At 41.4% G+C, this 4619-nt stretch overlaps 1 pseudogene; it reads left to right on the plus strand.

The window, feature by feature from the left end:
• Positions 1-703: 703 nt before the first annotated feature.
• Positions 704-4619, plus strand: part of LOC102249823 — an 8185-nt pseudogene continuing 4269 nt past the window's right edge.

A 4619-nucleotide genomic window follows, 5' to 3' on the forward strand; every position in this document is an offset into this window, starting at 1 on the left:
TAAATGGTAGACATGAACTTAAATGATGAATTACTTTTCCTATGTTAATGCCTCAAAGGCATCAAAATCTGGAGCACATTTACATTTATGCAATAAGAAATTACCAGCTAAAGTGGCCGAATATCTCCAAATTGATTACAAATTTATTTTACTTAAGGGGGGATTACAACTCAAAATGCCTTTACCCAGGGGAGGCTAAATGAGTGAATTGAGACACTTGATCTCAGCTTCCTGAAGAAAATTTTCATTGGATAAAGGTGTATTCACTTTTTAATGCTAATGTAAAATGACCACCTGAGTGATTTAAAACAAACACAGTCATACTCTTACAGTTCCTGAGGTCAGAAACAGGAAATGGGTCTCAGTGGGCTAAAATCAAGATGTTTGTAGGGCTAGGTTTCTTCTTGAGGATACAGGGAAGAGTCTCTTTACTTTCCTATTCCAAGCTTAAATTAGAGTGCAAAAAATCTAAATATGTTTCTTATAATTAACAAACTAGGGACCCAGTGCATGAATTCATGCACCTTGAAAGGAACCGTGGGCTGCTAGGCTGTCGTAGGTACAAGGGTGGGTCTCAGCCCTCCATGCCCCCGCCCAGCCCCTCCTGCCATGGCCCCGGTTCCCTGTCTGCCAGCAGCCCCGCTCTTTCCGCCGCTTCTCCCATGCGCTGATGGCACCGGCCCTGCTTCCCCCCCCTGAAGGCATGGAGCAATTGGGGCTGGCACCAGCAGCAGGTGCCAGCGGGTCCAGCTCTGTCAGCAGGTTTGAGCAGCAGCTGATGTCCTGATCACCCCTCAGGAGCAGGGGGAGGTGAAGAAGCCTTCAGGGGTGACCAGGGCTGGCAGCCACCACTCGCACCCACTGATGGCACCAAGCTATCGGGATTGGTGACAGGTACCAGCAGCCCTGGCGCTGGCTGAGGGTATGAGTGGGGCTGGCGCTGGCAGTGGGTGCGAGCAGAGCCATTGCTGGCAGCGGGTGGCTGCCAGTCCCAATCTCCTCCCCCTCAGGAGCAGGGGAGGTGGAGAAGCCCGGATGGGTGAGTGGGGATGGCAGCCACCACTTGCACCCACTGATGGTGCCAAGTGATCGGGCAGGCAGCGGGTGCGAGCAGGGCTGGCAGCAGGTGCAAGCACCGGGCAGGACCGTGGTGCACGGGAGCAAAGAATTGTCAGTAACCACCAGAGGTTCGCCCCGATGACAGCAACCACACCCCGCCTTGGTCTGGCGCACCCACCCACCTGCTCCACCATCCCGCCCTGGCTGACTCGCACCATGTTCCACACACACCCCCTGGTGGTCAGTGCACGTCAGAGCGACTGGTTGTTCAGTTGTTCTGGTTGTTCTGCTGTTCGGTCTATTTGCATATTAGCCTTTTATTATATAGGATATTTCATAGTGAGGGACTAAATGCCAGCTCTTAACTTGTGATATAAGTTGAAATGCCAAATTCTTTTGGCTAATGTGTCATGAAGCCCAGTGTGTAACACTCAAAGTTTATATCAAAGGAACTTAGTTCTCCCCCTTGTTGAAAAGAAAAATAGCACCACGCCTTGGTCTGGCGCACCCACCCACCTGCTCCACCATCCCACCCTGGCTGACTCGCACCATGTTCCACACACACCCCCTGGTGGTCAGTGCACGTCAGAGCGACTGGTTGTTCAGTTGTTCTGGTTGTTCTGCTGTTCGGTCTATTTGCATATTAGCCTTTTATTATATAGGATATTTCATAGTGAGGGACTAAATGCCAGCTCTTAACTTGTGATATAAGTTGAAATGCCAAATTCTTTTGGCTAATGTGTCATGAAGCCCAGTGTGTAACACTCAAAGTTTATATCAAAGGAACTTAGTTCTCCCCCTTGTTGAAAAGAAAAATAGCAAATTTCTGTAGATATTAGGGGCTATGTCCCTATCACAAGTCAATATTTAGAGATTCAAGTTTTCTAACCCATATTAGATCCTCAATCTTAAATTTGGAAAAATTTTATATCAGGGTTGGGATAAGGTGCTGGGATGTTAGTCCTCTGAAACCCAACAAATGTTATAAGGATGAACTAGTAAAAACTGGACTCACTTGAATCCTAAGCTGGTCTTTTGGGAACACAGAATCTCCAGGAAAACATTTTCTTCTGTCCAGACCCACAGGGAAATCAGGTGCTTAGAAGTTGCAGTAACAAGACAGAAATGTACCTAATGAGCAGACATGGGGAGCAGTAAATATCTCCTCATCTCCAGTCTCTCAGGTGTGTGACCTTGGGCTGGGTGGGACCTGGTTGTTGTTTTTGGAATCCTAAGTTTGTCTAGGAGACCTGTGCTTGCCTCCTTCCTGCTGTCTTGTCTGAGCAGAGAAATGGTCTCCATCATCACCCATCCAGGAGGTTGGACTTTCCCATGGAGACCTTCCCCTCAGAGTTCCTAAATACGTGAGTACAGAGGTCCAGTAGGTACTACAGGGAAGGGTCAGAAAGAGTCAAAGCCAAGCACATGTACCTGAGGTCTTTTGACAGGCACCAGCTTATGGTTATTTGTTTGCCTGATTAACTAATTAATGACTGATTTATGATGCTAAAAGGAGAAGTGAACACTGAACTAATTACTGATAATTAACTGATGGAAGACCAATTAGAGGTGATAATCTGAGGCATAAAGTATTTCAAGTAAAAGTAGAATGTGTACAGTGAGTTTTGCAGCTAAAGGGAGTAGGAAAATAGAGCAGTAGTTATGGAGGGATGTCCAGTCAAGTGAGGGCAGTTCTTTATTTTTATCATGGCGTCTGTTCAACTACATTTCCATTGATGAGAAAGATCCAGGTCCAATATATTCTTGCAAAAATTACCTTATAACAGTAGTTCATGGGACATACATTTCACAGGCTCTTCTTTCACTTTGGTATTCAATTCACATGAAAAAGAACATATTTGATAAGTATCAAGAGGTATGCTAAATAGTTAAACTTTTCAATTACTTCATCACCTGTGATCTGAATATATTTGTGGGTTAGTTATTCATTTGTTTTCTCTCTTATAAGTCGTCTGTAAAGTCCTGATGTTAGTGTAGTGGGGTCAGAGTATTTTTACTCCTGTTTTTTATTGCATTCTTCTAAAAATGGAATTGGAGGTTTCTTTCACCCACTTTGTAGTTTGTTATTGAGTACCTTCATGTATGTATATGTGGGCAATTGTGAGTGTTTATTAATAGTGTGGGATCAAATCTGTCATCAGTCATATTGTATTCTCTCCATTGCTTTTTAATTTCCTTTTTTATTATCTAAAGTTTTACATATGTCTCATTTTTCCCTGATTGACCCCCAAATTTTACTTTTCATAATGAAAAAATTAAGTTCTTACTTTTATACTTTTCACTTGTGAATCCTTTCTTTCAGCAAAAAGGAAAGTGAATGTTTTTCTGTGTATGCAGTGCTAATAAACAACCCTACACACATTGCCAACTTATTTCACATCTCCATCTTCTCCTTTTTGTTCTTTTTGGCTTTTTCTTGTTAGCTCTACAAAACAGGCATCATCTTCTGTGATCCTCTGGAAGGCATTCACTTTTTTATTTACTAAAGATTAACTTTACCTTCATTAGCATATTTGAATCCAATATCTTTAAATGAAAAGAAACTATAACTTAGATACTGCTTTCCTCCAAATTTAAATCCATTCTAGCCTGGCCAGCATGGCTCAGTGGTTGATCCAGGAGGTCATGGTTTGATTCCTGGTTAGGGCCCAGGTGCAGGCTTAGTCCCCATTGGTGGGTCTGCAGGGGGCAGCCAGTCAATGACTATCTCTCATCATTGATGTTTCTATCTCTCTCTCCCTCTTCTTTCATGTCTGAAATCAATAAAAATGTATTTTTAAAAAATCCATTCTATAATATTCTTTTATTTCAAAGTTATTGGAAATTTAAGTTGGAGTTAGTGGCCATGTTAATGTTATTAAGTTATTATATAGGTCTTTATATATGTTAATTTGATTCTCACTTAATTTTGTTTCATACAGTTAAGTTAGTGGCCATGTTAATGTTATTAAGTTATAATTATTAACTGTCTTTATATAGGTTAATTTGATTCTCACTTAATTTTGTTTCATACAGTTCTTTTGTAATCACTATACTTAACCTAATTTCATTCCTTTGATAATCTGTAGTCCATAAATTCTTAGTTTTAAAAAAACTTCTCTCTGTGTTATGCATGCATATACACTCATATGCATTTGTACAAATGCATAAATAACATCCTGAATAGCCCATCAGGAATTCTCTTTATGTGTTGTACACTCTTTTTTTCTATGTGCCCACTTTTCCTTATTACTCAACAATACCTTATAACCTTTCCTCCAATCAACTAATATGATGCCAATTCATTATTACTATGTGCACATAATATTTTATGTAATGGCCGTTATTCACACATGAAAGCCTTCCATATACTTTCTCAATGCATTGCTACTATAACAATTATATAAAAATATTCTGAGGTTATTACATTAAATTCTTGTTCTCCACCAATGGCATTATTGCTCCCCCAAGGGACATTCAACAATGTTCAGAGACATTTCTGTCTGTCACATGGAAAGTGTAGGTAGAGTCCAGGGATGCACAGAAGAGACCACACCACA

Source organism: Myotis brandtii, unplaced genomic scaffold (genome assembly GCF_000412655.1).
Source record: "Myotis brandtii unplaced genomic scaffold, ASM41265v1 scaffold2398, whole genome shotgun sequence".
Lineage (NCBI taxonomy): Eukaryota > Metazoa > Chordata > Mammalia > Chiroptera > Vespertilionidae > Myotis > Myotis brandtii.